General features: G+C 39.7%; 1 protein-coding gene across 3 annotated transcripts in view; it reads right to left on the bottom strand.

Annotated features, from left to right (window-relative positions):
- Positions 1-16,571, bottom strand: part of STXBP6 (syntaxin binding protein 6) — a 268,188-nt gene that overhangs the window by 154,723 nt on the left and 96,894 nt on the right. The gene's annotated exons all lie outside the window — the stretch shown is intronic.

Raw genomic sequence — 16,571 nt, 5'->3', positions numbered from 1 at the left:
ACCAATCCAATGTCCACAGAGAAAATGTGGCATGGGTGTGGGAAGGGTGGCCATGGTGGCTGCTGGGTGCGAGGAATGGAAGAGATGAGATGGGGAGGCATCTTCGGGACGTGGAGTTGTCCTGGGGGGTGCTTCACGGTCAATTACGGGACATTGTAGATCCCCCCCCAGGGCCCACTGGATGGAACGTGGGAGAGTGTGGGCTATGACGTGGACCATTGACTATGGGGTGCAGTGATGCTCAGAGATGTACTTACCAGGTGCAATGGATGTGTCATGATGATGGGAGAGAGTGTTGCTATGGGGGGAGTGGGGGGTGGGGGCGGTGGGGTTGAATGGGACCTCATATTTTTTTAATGTAATATTAAAAAAAAATAAAATAAAATAATTAAAAAAAAGAGCTAGTGTGACTGGTTATTTCCTAAGTACTAAAGGGATAAGTTTTCCCATGTTAGAGAAACTTATTCCTTACCACAAAATGGAGAACATGATCTAGTTGTCATCCTAAAAACTGATCCTAATTCCTCCCTAATACTTTGGTGGATGTCTTGATGCCCAGTGTCCACAGTTGATGATATCACTGGGGAAGGGGAGAGCACACAGAGTAGCTGGAAAAAGGAGGAAAGAACAAAAAAGTATCTATGGAGAAAGATGTCATCTGTTTTCTTGTGTTTTTTTGTTTTTTTCAGGAGGCACTGGGAACTGAACCCAGGACCTCCATGTGGTAGGCAGGAACCTAACTGCTTGAGCCACATCTGCTCCCCAAAGAGGCCATCTGAATCCACCTAAATTAGGACTAAGTTCAACAGGCAGGAGCAGAGTAAGCACAATTAACATGAACATATTTTAGCTATAGGCAAAGCTGATTACAACTAGATACCTTATCACACAATGTCATTATTTTAAGTTTAATTTTATTTATTAAAAAGTTTTATTAAAAAAACACTAACACAGGTACAAAATGCACAGGCCAGAATGTAAGCTTTGTCTCTAAACTGAGTAGTGATTATCTCTTTCCAACTTAAAAGTTTTCTTAATCTTCATAGCTTCAGAGAAATGCAGAAACTAAAGAGGATTCCATTGAAGAACATCACAGATGACTAAAAGGATGGAAAGTGGGTTCTTGAGTTAACTACTTGGCCCTGAAAAGAAAAGACCTTTTTTTTATTATTATTATTTATTTATTTCTCTCCCCTTTCCCCACCCCCCACCCCAGTTGTCTGTTCTCTGTGTCTATTCGCTGTGTGTTCTTCTTTTTGTCTGCTTCTGTTGTTGTCAGCGACACGGGAATCTGTGTTTCTTTTTGTTGCGTCATCTTGTTGTGTCAGCTCTCCATGTGGGCAGTGCCATTCCTGGGCAGGCTGCACTTTCTTTCGCGCTGGGCGGCTCTCCTTACGGGGCACACTCCTTGCGCGTGGGGTTCCCCTACACGGGGGACACCCCAGCATGGCACTGGCACCCTTGCGTGCATCAGCACTGCGCATGGGCCAGCTGCACACGGGTCAAGGAGGCCCAGGGTTTGAACCGCGGACCTCCCATGTGGTAGACAGACGCCCTAACCACTGGACCAAGTCCGATTCCCAAAAAGACCTTAATAATAATTCCTAATAGTTTTCCCTAAAGGAATCATGGCAAACCATTTGCCATTTTTATCATATTGAGACACACACAAACAGGAGATAAATGAAGTTAGCTAATTTAAAAATGGAAAATAGTGTTCAGATTTAGAATAAGAAAGCTGCCTTAAATATGGCCAAAACCCATCTTTAAAACTTCAAATTAATAAAAATAGTGGTATGTTTTCAAAATTTCCTATCTAAGACCTAAAAGAACTGGCTATATCATACCTGTTAACTGTCAACTGTAAGAATTCATTCAGGTACCCTCCATCCCTGCACATTAATAATTTACAATTAATAATGATCACATGTATGGAGAAATTAGCATTTTATACCATTGAGAGTGTAAATTGACACTACCACTTGGAAGCTTGTCTGGCAGCATTTATAGAAGCAAAAGAAGTCCACACTGTGTGATCTAACAATCCCACTACGAGGTACAGACCTGAGAAGCAGCCAAGCAATAAACAGTACATACTCTAGGAAATTCAACAAGCAGTACACTTACATGTATACTTTTCTGTATAAACATGACAGTTAAAGGAATTAAGAGATTAGTAACCAATTGTACTGTATGGACTTGATTTGGATTCTAATTTGAACAATACATAAACACATATGTGTAAGTATGAGATATAGGAAATACATATCAAGGTGTTTTTTTTTTTAAAGATTTATTTTTATTTATTTAATTCTCCCCTTCCCCCGGTTGTCTGTTCTCTGTGTCTATTTGCTGCGTCTTGTTTCATTGTCTGCTTCTGTTGTCGTCAGCGGCACGGGAAGTGTGGGTGGCGCCATTCCTGGACAGGCTGCACTTTCTTTCGTGCTGGGCAGCTCTCCTTATGGGTGCCCTCCTTGCGCGTGGGGCTCCCCTACGTGGAGGACACCCCTGCGAGGCAGGGCACTCCTTGCGTGCATCAGCACTGCACATGGGCCAGCTCCACACGAGTCAAGGAGGCCCGGGGTTTGAACCGCGGACTTCCCATGTGGTAGACGGATGCCCTAACCACTGGGCCAAAGTCCGTTTCCAAGGTGTTTTTTTAGGGTCCATTCAGATTTTACAGTTTGAATTTATATGTATGAGCTATAAATATTAATGGGACGATTGGGAAACGCACATTGACTAGACATTTGATATTAAAGAGTTTGTTGCTATTGAGCTACTGATATTTTTTAAATCTGTCTTTTAAATATATATATATGAAGATATTCAAGAATGAAATGATATGATTTACATCAAAATAATCCAGTAGGGGGAAGTGGATTGAGAAAAAAATGTAATACATCTGGACATGAGAGTTAATTATTAGAACTGAATGATGGGGGCATGATGGTTCATTAAACTATTCTCTCTATTGTTGTATTCCATTTGCAATTCTCTATGAAAAAAGTAAAATTCCATCAAGACAAAAAATAAGAGTATTGAAAACTTGTACACCAAGCAGTCTGGTTTAAGAAAATGCACAAAAAGAACATAAGTCTGTGTTAAAAGTATCATATACTCCATTCACCTATCAATAGCATACTTATTTTTTGAAATAAATGATCTTTTCTAAACTTCTGTAGTTCATTGCTAAAGGCACTTGTAATATTTTGCACAATCAAAACAAACCTGAAAGGTGTTAATCCAAAATATCATTTCATATTTCTCTGAGTTATTTTAGATATAACTAAATTTCTGAAGCATCAGAATTATAACTATTCATTGCTTTGCAAGCAGCATTCAATGTTCTGATCATGAAAATTTAACCTCAACCCCACAATTAAAACTCTCTTCATCATTAGAATAAAATTCTGGGTTGAAAGACATTAAAAGTATCATTATTCAGGGAAAAAATAATACACAGGAATCAGGTAAGAGCCTCACACCTCACTAAGCATAGGAAGCAAAGGTACAGTGTTTTCCCTCTTGATTTGGTTAATGCTGCCAACAAATTTCCCCAAACAAGTAAAACCAGAGAGCGTACCAGCTCAGAAGAAACATCATGAACTTCTGAGAGTATGCAGATATCCCCATAACTACCTTAGTTCTTCATATATTGTGAGCATACGCAAAATACTAAATCTACAAACATGCTCCTACTTAAATTTGTATTAGGTTGTATATTTCTGAAGGATAGCATTCCTTTGTGGATAAGGGAGGGATGTGGCCTAAATGTCTAGAATTCTGGATATTAGTAATGTAGAGCCTTAGAGAGGAGTGGGCCTGCCTACCTCTTTAGTTTCATGTCTGTATTAGCTTCCTTTGGCTGCTGTAACAAATTTCCACAAACTGGGTAGCTTCAAACAACAGAAATATATTCTCTCATCATTCTGGAAGCCATTGGTCAGAACTCAGGGTGTTGGCAGGCTCCCATCCCTATGGAGGCTCTAGGGGAGAATCCTTCCTTGCCTCTTCAAGCTTCTATGGCCGTGAGGTTCCTTGACTTGTGGCCACAGCACACCAGTCTCCTTCAGGTGGCCTTTTCCTCTGAGTACATCTAGTCTCCCTCTGCCCATCTCTGATAAGGACACCTGTGATGGCATTTAGAGTTGCAGCCACCCCAATCCCACTCCCCCAGATAATCAAGGACAATCTCCCCATCTCAAAATCCCTAACTTAATTACAAATAAGGTAACATTAACAGGTTCCTGGGATTAGTACCTGGACGTATCTTTGTGAGTCATTACTGGCCTACCAAACTATCCTTCTCCTTTTGTTTTCTGTGCTCCCTGCTGTGTCCTGCTCCCTGAAGGAAAAGAAAGAGGGTTCTGCTCCACATGGAGCAGAGAGTGTTTTCCAGGCCTGGGATGCCCTTTCCTGCTGCTACTGCCCTCCTTCTAAATACCCCAACTAAAGTCTTTTGAAGCCTCACTTCCTACTGAAAAGGCCAACTTCTGCTGTTCATTGCTTTCCTTCATAGAAATCGGATCAGGACTTCATAGCTGATTGTTTAATTTCTTTCTCCCCCACTAAATTCCATGAAAACAGGTGCTCATGTTTATTATTGTCCACATTAAGATCCCAATAAATATTTACTGAATGAATGAAAAAACTAACTCAAGCTAAATGGAGGCCATAAGGCTTAGAATATGTTGATACTAACAGCAGAGATATGATAAGCATCTCCTTCAAAAGTGGACACAGGAAAGAGCAAGGAAATGAAGAAATGCATTAGGTCATCATCACTTGTTTCTCTTGGGCAAGGGTGGGGGGTGCAGTGAAGAGACCTGGAAGAAGAAAGTGAGCTCCCAGCATAGGCTGAGGATCCTTGCAAGAGTTCCTATTCCCCAAAAGACAGGGCTAGGGAGCTGGTCACTGTCTCTTGGAGATGAAAGTGACCAGAATTAAAAAAAAAAAAAAAAAATGGGCCCACTTATCATCTCTGGCATGAGTGTCAGAGGTTACCAAATGCAGGCCTGAAAGATTTATTACAGGGAAGCGGATGTGGCTCAAGTGATTGAGCGCCTGCTTTCCACATGGGAGGCCCAGGGTTTGGTCACCAGTGCCTTCTAAAAACAAAACAAACAAAAAACAACAAGCAAACAAATGAAAAAACTAACTCAGGGGAGCCAATGTGGCTCAGTGGCTGAGTGCAGGCTTTCTGCATATGGTTCAATCCCTGGCACCTCAAAAAAAGACTATAGCTCCTTAACTAAAGAATAGCAAGTTACTTCAAACCTTAATTGCTTGTTTTAAGGAGGGTGGGTCCTGAAGACTAGGAGGTGCTTTATTTTGCCAAGTGCTAGGATAGGTCAGGTAAGCAAGATGGGGGGCAGCAGCAGGAGCATCCTCAATTATTCTGCATAATGGGGGAGGGGAGGGCAGGCTGGGGGGGGGGCAGGAGAGCCAGTGAGGCAGAGCCTTGCCCTTTTTTTTTTTTTAAAGGAAGGCTTTGAGAGAAAAGTCCCTTGAGGAAGTGCAGACAAACATGAGGCACAGAGCACACTGCTTTATTTGCTCTCATGTGTGGGTAAACACCTTCTACCTCTACTAAGGAGTCTTCATGATGTCTACACTGCTTACTGGTGCCTTTTTGCTAAGTGAATTCTTAGAATGCAAAGAAGCGCTGAGATCTGTATGTGAGCTGGCCTCAGTGTGTCCACAGGTATGGAATGGTTATGTACAAGAACTAGGTGATGAGAGACAAGCTGGCATCTGGGTCTCACTGTAACTTAGTACCTGGGAGGGTAAGGGTCATCTTTCCTAAAAGAGAGTTCTCTATAAGACAGTGCAACTGTGATGCTAAAATAAGCCAAAAATTCCCCTTTATCTTCTGGTGACAAAGGAATGTGGACATGTAGTGAGGGACATAGCCTGGCAAAGCAAAGACTGGCTTTAGAAAGCACCTCTGTCCATAGCATGGACATGTGGGTCAATGGAATTAAGAAAAAAAACCACTGCACCTTTGAATATCTGAAGTTACACAGAAAAGTATAGGACCTTGGTAAGGAATTTAGCACCAAGTTACAGAAGCTGGCACATTGCGGCAGAGGGCCTCGCCACTACCGACTGGGATGAAGGGAAAGGTACCTAGTGAGAGGTGCTGTTGAAACACTGCAGACTAAGTCCTCAGACTTAGGGTTTGACTTCTAAAGCTTTTAATGGTGTAAGAAAATCCAGACAAATGCAATGGCACTAGTTTGCATAAAAATGAATGTGTAGAAAATAAAATGATAAACCAGAAATTGGTTTTCAGAGATTTCTATTATATCCTTAAAGCACGTTATCAAACTGCAGGGAATTAAAGCTCTTTGAGGACTGTGCACAGCTTAATCCATTCCTGCGCATAGACTTATAAATGCTGCCTGATGCTTACTGAGGTTTAAGTCCCTCTACCCAAAGAACATTTAAGAGGAAGAAAACAAATAAGGACATTATCAGCTTTAAAACAAAAACAAAACAAAAAAAAAAACTTACTAAATAACTAGACAGATGCTAATTTGTTTTGTGTTTGTAAAACTTTCTTGACCAAGCATTCAAAACCAAACTCTTGAACTTAGTTATTAACAGGTTCCAACACTCATGCTGAGGTCAGGGCCTCACACTTTCGATGTCAAGATAATACAGCCAAGGAAAGTCAGGATGTGGTTCCCACTGTGTTCTCCACTTGAACCTACTGCTTTTTAAGCATTCTGCATGTTCTCGTGACTCATTAGCTCCCTGAGAATGGGGCTACATTTAGCACAATTCCACATCTCCCTTCCCGCCAAACTACACTTGGCACACTGTCAGCCAGGGTTTGCCGAACCCTGTGGTATGCTAGGCCCTGCCGGAGATTCTTCAGAGGTGGCCTCACTGAATTTACAATGAGGCCCAATGAGGTGCATCTTCTCCCCACTGTATGGTGAAGAATGCAGGTTTGACCACAGCTAGAGAGGACATAGTTGAGATATGAGCAGACTCCAGTGGTGCTCTTACAACATACCAAAACCTCTCAGCACATTTAATAACATTAATAAGTATCTAGCCTCCTCACTTTCCACTGAAACTCTAGTGCATGCCATTGACTTGCTCTCTTCAGAATGGATATCATCTATATAAGCCAATATGGCAGTGACAAATCTTGTGATGAGGCTCCTAATGCAGGTCAAGCACCTTGGATAAAAAGCCTGTTTGGCCACTTGTTAGAACTTTGATTCTCGTTTGAGGAATGCTTTCATGGTCTTTCCTATTTCAGTTTTACAGAGGACTGATGACACTTATTTCTCTTCACTACAGAAGAATGTTTTCAAATGTTAGATGAGGATGGCAAAGAAACTGCAATTTATTGAGCATTTATTATATTCTGGGGCCAAGCAAGGAGCTTTATGTACATCTTCTCATTATTATTTAGTAATCATAACAGTCTTCTAAGAGAGATATTTTTAATGACCATTTCACATTTATAACTAAGGCTCAGAAAGGCCAAATGATGCTCTCTAGGTTACACAGGTTACATGGTTAGTGGTAGAGCCAGGGTTCAAATCCACATTTGTTCTGTTTGCAAAATGGCTGCTCTTACAGCCACTTCTGATCAGTGATTTTCAAACTGGAAACTGGAAGAAACACAAATTATACACACAGAACTATTGCTTGATTAGCCATTATTAGGCCACAGGTTTCCCCATTTGTTATTCTATGCATGATAAAATAAAGCCTCATATCAGAAGGTTTTTGCAACTTTATACCAATGTTACACCTGACCTGTCCGATTACACAGAGAACTTATATCTTCAAGACCCATTAGCAATTTAGGAAAATGATTCTCCACAGAGTACATCTCATAAAAGCAAAACATGAAAGTTCTAATTAGACTCAATGTAGTTAGGCTAAAAATAGTCATCCAACTCATAAATCTAACTAAATCAATCCAACCCAAATCTCATTTTTAATTACTGAGCAAACCAGAGTTTTTATGACACTAATGACATTGTATAGCGCCAAATACTCTATCCTCAAAAGACTTTTAGTGCCACCATCCTTTTCCTACCCCTAGGCAAAAATTAAACTGGTCACAGGATGATTTAAACTCATTTCTGCCACTCTACCCCCTTGCTTGTGACCTGCAAAGCATTTCCAGCCCAGACTAAAAGAGCTCATTTTATGTGAAAGAAGATTCCTTTCTTCCTTTGACCTCATGGTTTTACAGAGCTGCACTGTAGCTCAAAATAAAATTAGATTTTGGAAGGAAGCGAGTTTGAAATATTATGCAGAAAAGTCTTGGCAATAAGATTCCCATCATATCACAGTCTTAAAGCCAGAGAATTTTGAAAGGCTGGCTAACAGTGACTTTAAAAAACCCACAAAAACACTTTTTGAAACTGAAGGAGGTATTTATAATCTCAAGTGCCCTTGGTTAGTAAGTCCCTTTATGAAAATGAGTGATGCAAGCCTCCTTAGTATCAAGTTGCATTTTTTCTGTAATATTCTTTGTTAAAACCCAAAACACAACATAAGCAAATTAAATGAAATCAAAGTCCATCTGACAGGCTGTTCGCTAAAATTCAAGGTAAAAATCATCACTACACAAAAAGGTCCCAAGCAAGAACCCCTAAGTATCAACCCTGAACAAATGAATGCTTCCAACAGATACATAATAAGATAAATACAGTGGAATAATCATCAAAGCAGGAAGCCCAGATGTTTATCACAGTGTGGATATCAACCCCAGATACAGTGATATGGAAAGGTATGAAATGGGTGATGATGGTTGCTCAATAAATGCTCTCAGTGTTCCCGCTAGTAGTACCACAACTTTTAAAGGGATTACTGCATTCTGTAAATACAAAATGCCCTCAGTTTTAAAGATTTGTGTGAATTATGTTATTTTACTAACTTCTTAAATTAGTCCCTGTTTGGAACATGTTTTTTAGTAGTGAGGAGGAAGAAAGAGTGATCTCATAGTTGATAGCACGTTGAGGGGAGGGAGGACAATCATGATGGTCATGATGGGAGGATTTCAGAAGCAAAGGGCTTTAGTACCTGATGGTGGCTGACCAGGACACCAGAACTGAGGATCAATACTGAAGGGCAGAACAGAGGGTAAAGATATTCACAGAAAATCAAATTCAATCTCAAAAAGGGGTGTTATGACTTATGGTTATCTTTATGCAATACGGGGCACATCTCACGTCTTTTAGAGACCTAGTATTTGAATCTATGTTCAGAAAACTTCTTTCCCAAAGAAGGCTGGCACAGTCATGCTATAAGCAAATGGTCTATATGGCTCTTACATATAAAGTATAACAATTGATAAATAAAGAGAAATAAGAATGTACTCAAAGAAAAGGCAGTAGCTCAAAGAGAATTACTCATACAGAAACCCAGGACTTTTATGTATCAGCAGAGAACAAGGCTCCCATGGATGAATCAATAAACAGCATATCCAGCAAGGAAATGCAGCTTTCCCTTTTTTAAACAGTACAAAAGGCCAAGAAATTTCAGAACTAAATAAGCCAGGCCTGACCTGATAATGGTATACTAAAAGCAAAGTCTTAGATGTTTACATCCAGTCCAAATCAAACCTAACATTAGAGCGGAAACAAGTAATAGTCAAAGCCAGGTTTCAGGTTCCAAAAAGAAAACAGAAAACCTCTAAAAGGAAAGCTATCACTTGCATATATTAAATGCTAAGCACTGTGACAGTCCCCTTGCCTGATTTAGGACACTTGGTCCTAGCAGCTGGCTCTCCACCTTCCACAAAGCCATGGAATCATTGGGGGTAGGGATAGGGAGTGAGGACTGAGGTTGATTCTGAAGGGCAGTCACATGCTGACTACTTTGGGTGACTACCTCTAAAGGCCAAAGATTTTTGCCAGTGGCCAGAGTTATTAGCACTGCAACAAAGGCCTCTATCTTCCAGGATGTCTCCATCCTCTAGGAGTCTAGCCAGGAGTCACTCTCTACTTCATGGGTTCCCTAACCCAAGAGGAAGTGATAGAGAAGTGGGATAGGGCTGCACAGTTAGCACTATGGCTGAACCCACTCCCAATTTCTTGCAAGAGCAAAACCCTAGCCAAGAAGGAGCTACTTCCTTGATTGGCAGGGGACAAGCTCTTCTCAGCAGTGAATGGTACAAGCTGCTCCTGCCTAATGATTTGAAAAGGAACGGCACAGAGATAAGATGGCAAATTCATTTTAGGTGTTACTCCCATCTCTTCCTCATCCAACCCTACTGTAACCACAGTTGCTCCAAAACTGGCAAGAAGATCTGAACATGTTTTTTTTCCTTCTTCTTTAGTCTGACTATAGTGATGCTGCAGAGCAAGTAATCCACCTCCTCCAGGCCTCACTTTTCTTGCAAACCTTGTTGCTGGATATGAGAATGAGGATTCTTCTGGATATAAAAATCTAGAGTTCTTTAAAAAAATCCTAAGAAGTTAGTTTCTCTTACCACGTTGTTCAGTAGGTTCAAACGCTGGATCTGACAGAACGTCAGATGTGAATCATTAATTAAACGCACTGACCTAGAAACAAAAGCATGAATATGTTTCATTGACATTTACCTCTTCCCCCCATCCCTCACTGAACAATATAAGATGTCTAAAGAATGTGTAACTGAACAAAAATGATGAGGTGAAAAGCTACCACTTTTGAGCAAAATTAAGGTTGACCCTACATAAAACACACACCATCTTCCTCTCTTTCTCTATAAACACACATGCTTGTGTATACATGCGCCACATGCAGATGCATAGGGAAAACCAAATAATGCTGTGACTCTAAAGGGAATAGGTATCAAATGTACCTCAAAGAGAATCTGGTATAGAACAATGTCAAATACAGTGGGGATTGTTAAGCAGTTGACAGGCACACAAAGTGTAACAGGACACTGTGCTTTCATGGAGCCTGGCAATCTGGGGTTTTGAAACAGGCTCATTTTGATCTGTGGCAGAACACAAAGTTCCAGCCCATATTACCACTCACTAGCAGCATGGATATTTCTTCTACGTTATCAGTACTCCTCAGTTTCCTCATCTGTAGAATGGGTATAAAAATGAAAGCAAAAAACCAGATTCATTATTTCTCACTGTCAAAACCAAAAAAAAATTTCAGTAGTAGGTAATTAAATACTGTTACTCAAAAAGCCATTAAAATTATCTATATGAAGAGTGTACAAATAAAAATTATCATGTTAAATGGAAAAAGGAGGACAAAATTGAACCTTTATCAAAGGAGAGAGGTGACAAAAAAAAAATTAAACCTGAAAGCAAAGTCATGATGTTGGCATGGTTTTTCCCCTTGGTTTATCTTTTCTTTCTTTTCTTTTTTCCCGTGTTGATAAAAAATACATGTACATTTATGGAGAGAAATATACTAATGATTATATATACTTTAACAATTCATGGATCACAAAACACAGTTGATTCTTACCTATCCACAAGATGCAAAGGATTGTGACCAGATAGAAACCTTTGTCACTGCCATATATTCACATTTGCTCCAAGTCAAGTGGGGCAGCTCTCAATCCCATTGCTTTCTTTTATGAAAATGGAAACCTGGATCTCAAGTCAAGGCTAGGATAGTCTTGCCATGCCAAATCTACTTGCCAAAGCCCTGAAGGCTTCTCAGCACAGTGTACTTTGTTAATCTAATATAAACAGCAAAATGCAGTCTAGCAGTAGGTCCCACATGGGACCAATATAAAGTAGATAAAAAATATTTTGTATTGGGGGTGGGGTCAGGCAGGAGTATGATTATCCCCAGAAACTAAATATCAAAAATGGAGTTTTCACTTTTCCCTTGAAAGTTTTCTTTAAGGAAATGTAGAACTAAAATAGTTACTATGAGAAAAGAGCATTTGGGGAAAGCTTTGATATATTCAATGTCCATTAAATGATCATTTATTCCTCCATAATATGAACTCTTTCTCCAGGAGAAACACTCGGGTACTTCAAAAATTTGAGATAACAGCTTCCCACTTTAGGTCACAATGGAAGCATTTATAAATTGCTCATTTGGGGTGATTCTAGAAGTCTGAATAAATCAGAAAAACCTGCCTTGTCTTCTTGGTAACTAGGCCATTAAGCAAAATAAAAAGTCCTGCTCAGTAATCTGATGAATTCCAAGGGAACTAAAAGACCACACAGCAGCATCTTAGTATGAATTTTTTTAAAAGCCAAACCAAGTGCCAGCTAGTAACCCAGAGTGAACATGTGAGCTCACAGCCAAGAGCTCAAAGTCCAGAGAGTGAGCCCCAAGCCTTGGCAGTGTCAGCTATCACCAAGATGCTGGAGGAGTTTGCCTGGTCTCCACCAGACACTTCGTTTGTTCCACCCCAGGACCTGGGGTCAGGGCACGAGGACAGAGAGGTGTCCATGACACAGCTGTGGGGCTGGCAGTTTGGGGGAGTAAGCAGAGAGCAAGCCAACACAATAAAAATCTATGATACTAAAGTGCTATTATGGAGATGACAGGGGAGAACAAAGAAGAAAGGTGTTGGGGCACATTAACTGGTCATATATTCTTTATATCGGGCACTGCCACCCTTATGGTCCTTGCAGTTATTTATAGTTTCTTCTGGAAAACTCATTATGTGGTTCAGTATGATAGTAACTGGAATGGAAAGATAACTCATTATCTCTTCCTCCCTTCTTCTCTAACCCCTGTCTCCCTTGCTCTTCCCAGCTGTACCCCCTGTTCTCTTACACTTTTTAAAGGAAGGGTAACAGGAAAAGGATTTGGGGAAACAAGAACATGATCTGGGCTGAAAATGGGCATCTAGACCAGCCTCTCCCACTTGTGCTGTTTGCTTAACAGTGCATGTGACTGACCCCAGAGAGTGTTTTTGTTTTATTTTGTTTTAATTTTTCTTTTGATTCTGCAAAGATAGGTGTAGGAAAATAATGCCTCCTGTTTCAGGAACAGGAACTTGATCTACTAAGCCTATTTTAACTCTGCATGAAGTTGGGTAAAGAGGCCTGAACACAAGGACTTCAGGGCCCGATATACCCAGTGCCAGGAATGTGCAGACAATCATGAGCTCAGAGTGGAAGTTTTCAAACTTTCTGAAATAGAACAGCAGTGCGGTACTCTCTGGTTTTCTGGTTAGGGGCTAAAAATAATTGTAGAAGATAAAGAATCAAGAGAAACCTAGTTTAGAAATTGGGGGTCAGAATGAACTTGAGAGCCCTAGCAGGAGTGGGAAACAAAGAGAGAGAAGGGAAAGAAATGTGGAAAGAGAAGAAGGAAACCCCAAGACCAAATCTGGGCCACTGTGTGATTCTGTCTCACATGACATGGGTCATGGATACCTTCACAGACATACATTAACATATTTGGTTTTTTCAAAATGCAGATGAATTAACTTTGTAAAAACTAGTGGGTATCCCATTTAGTAACACAATGATTATATTGCTAATAAAGCAGTGTACCTTCTATGCACCAGTTATTATACATACATATGTAGTTCAGCTAACCTGAAAAATACCCTTGGTATAGAAATATTATTCCCATTTTATAGATGAGGAACCAAGGCTCAAAGATGTAACAGGGCAAGTATAGGCAGTATTTTACCGTGAGTCGGTCTCACTCAGCTTGTGGTGGGAGAACACAGGAAGCAAGAGGGACTCTTGGCTTCGTGCATCTAATGATATCTTAATGACAAATGAAAAGTCCTGATGATGTTAAACTCAAGACAACAGTAAAAAGCACTAACTTTAAATGCATTCACTTCAAAATCACCTAAAACAGAGAATGAATCTGTACCTGCATATACTAAAGCCATATCTTCTAGCCTGCTCTTCTTTGGGATGTCTGCCAGATATACAGTGCCTCTCCAGCCACATTGCAGAAGGCAACTTGCCTTAGTTTTCAGTTTCCTCAACTACCACCACTTGCTCTACCTTTACATTTAGTCAAAACTAATCAAAACGAACATAAGTGAGTCAAGCTCTGAAACTCCTGTTCTTAACAGTAGACTGTGTGGTAGGAGAGCACACAGATGGAGTTTCATTTTTAAGTGAAATGTTTGGCACTAGTCTCTGGTAAGAGTTTTCCCTTGTTTCCATCTGGTTTTCTTATTGGAACACATACATGAGAGAATGGAAAAAGAAAACTCTGTTGATGTGCTAAACCACTAGAAAAGCTGAAGCAGCCGACAGCACATCCTCCAAGCAGTTGGAGATTAGGGCGTTCTGCCCAAGGAACGCTGTCACATTTGCATTTAAAGAAAGGAGAGTTCTGTTCTTTGAATCCAGTCTTGTCCCGGAGGAAAGATTTTAAAAATGTACTTTGGAGCCCGATGGACCCAGGTGTGAGTCCTAGGTCCACCACCAGAGTTCTTTGCCTCATTAAGCTGCAGCTGCAGCTATTTTATCGTATAGTAGAAATAGCAACAGAAGCCATATCACAGGGTTATTATATTAATGAGATAGTGCCTGATAAAAGCTTAATTATCTATGGTTGGGACTCTCCTAATCACAGGACTGTAGCAAAGGCAAACATTACTACCAGTTTTACAGGATGAGATGGGAAACCATCAAGGAAATGCTGAAGAATTTACAAAGCTTCTACTAAACAACTGAACAAAGTTCATTAAGTGGCAATATCCCTGTCAGGAGCCTCTCAGAAATTTCTTGAATCTTTAAAATTAGCTTTTTCCCCCTAAGAATCAAATACGGGGGGTCGGGGGGTATAAGGGCATCTCATATTTTTTTAATGTAACATAAAAAAAAGATAAAAAATTTAAAAAAAAATTTAAAAAAGAATCAAATACATCCACTACGACTGTCATTCTAACAAGTGGCTTTTTTAACAGTCACGTTAATAGTATATAGCATTGTCCACACCCAGGCAAAACCAAACAATGCTTAAACCCTTTGGAACTCAGTGTTATACCAAGTCATGATTGTGACTAAAGCTGTGATTATCCACAAAAGATGTGCTTGGTTTGGGAATTCCTTTCTCACACAATTCCTATGCATACAAGAGAGAGCGAGCATGGCAGTTGAGGAAATAGACTCTACAATCCAATATCCTAGGTTCAAACACTGGATTTGCTGATTAATAGTCAGTGATCTTGGGCAAGTTTATTAACCTCCATGTGCTGTTTCCTCATCTACAAAATGAGGACAGTTCTATCTACTTCATAATTTTGTTGTAAGGATTAAAAGAGTTAATACACATAAAGGCCATTGAACCACACCTGAAACAGGACCCAGTAAATACCATATATTAATATTATTAGTATTACCATTACTAGTCCAAAGGCCACTGGAGCCACCCAGGGCCATCCTGAGCACTGAAGCATGTCATGGGCACACTGACAGGTGCTACCCTGAAGCTCGTTTATAAATGACACCTGGGGGCCAAATCTAGCGGGCCAGGAAACAGTTGAGAGGAAATTCCTCTTTCTAACTCTGTAACCAAGTGTTATTTTTGTTGCAAATATTTTAATCAAATGTCTCAATGCACATATTACGGAAAAGTAAAAATTCTACAGGTATAAAAGATGATACTGCATGTTACATGAAACAAAAAAAAGATGTAGGAAGGTAAAATCAAAGCCCTGGAATTAGCTTTCTGTTTTTTAGTGCATTGTCTCTTAGAGCTACTTAAAGCTTTATGGCTGTATTTACACACCCACTTCCAATAATAAAGAGATAAGTTTACCCTGATACATATTTCAAATGTAGGAAAGTCTATATTAATAACTGAAGAAAGGAAGTCACAGTGTAGATTAAAACTGTTTCTGTCTCAATCAGACCAATTTTGAAGAGTTGGAAACAAATTTGGTCCTCAAAACATGGCTCTCTCTATTCCACACCCCTTCTAACTCAGTTTTTAAAAATGCCATGTTTATGGTGGTATGAGAACGAGAATTGGGGTCACAGAAACTGGGTGGTTTGAAAGCCACAACCTCTCTGGTGAATGCTGGTTTCTTATCTGTAAAATGAAGAACATACCACCTATGTGATAGGGGTTGTTGTGGGGAATAAAAAGAATTAAAACAAATGATATGATGCATAAGAGGAATGATTTTTATTTTCTTTTATGTAGTTTTCTTCAAATTCACATTTTCAGCAATATTTACACTTACATAAAAAAATAAATATATATGATCATTGCAGTTTTGTATTTTTTCTTTTGCTGTTAATACCTTTGTAGACCTCTAATTTCAGAGTGGGTTTCTTCAATTTTCCTAAATAAAGAATTCTTGGAAAGTCAACACTAACAACTCCTGAATAAACCATTTCTATCAAAGTCAAATTTTACTTGTCTTATATTCTTCCATTCTGTCCAATATTTGTAGATCTTAAGATGAGGTCCAGAATCAGAAAGTGGACAAAAAAGAATTTCTTTCTCATGCCAGATAGAGAGACCATATACAGGCAAGTACAGGCTATAATGACACAAAGCTGCTTCTGGGCTAAGTCATATCTGGCAAAAAAAAAAAAAAGAAAAATAATCTGGTATGATTCTTCACACCTACAAAGAAGAGGTCTAGTTTCCACCTGCCTTTCAGGGTAAACTAAAATAAGAAGATTAAT

This window comes from Dasypus novemcinctus, chromosome 3 (genome assembly GCF_030445035.2).
Source record: "Dasypus novemcinctus isolate mDasNov1 chromosome 3, mDasNov1.1.hap2, whole genome shotgun sequence".
Classification (NCBI taxonomy): Eukaryota; Metazoa; Chordata; class Mammalia; order Cingulata; family Dasypodidae; genus Dasypus; species Dasypus novemcinctus.
The sequence above is the reverse complement of the archived record's forward strand: the minus strand, read 5'-3'. Positions and strand labels throughout refer to the sequence as shown.